We start from the raw sequence: 275 nt of genomic DNA on the forward strand, positions 1-275 counted from the left end.
TCAGGGGACGAAGGTCAATGGACTGTAGCGGCTCAAATGGAGGGCTCTTCAGAGCCCTCAACACCGTGGGCAGTGATGGGGCAAGGCGGGTTGAGCCTTCTAGACCCCTTCAGAAAATGAACAACCAAGTTGTTCCTGCCCACCGATTGGTCAGCTATAGGAGCGTGAGAGGCTGCTTTGGCTGCTACATAGACCTTGAGCGTGGAAGGGGAACGGCCCTTATCCAACAGCTCTTGCAGGAAGGACAATATCAGAGATATGTCGCATGAGATTGG

The sequence above is a fragment of the Sinocyclocheilus rhinocerous genome, unplaced genomic scaffold (assembly GCF_001515625.1).
Source record: "Sinocyclocheilus rhinocerous isolate Xijiao unplaced genomic scaffold, SAMN03320098_v1.1 scaffold28, whole genome shotgun sequence".
NCBI classification, from domain to species: domain Eukaryota; kingdom Metazoa; phylum Chordata; class Actinopteri; order Cypriniformes; family Cyprinidae; genus Sinocyclocheilus; species Sinocyclocheilus rhinocerous.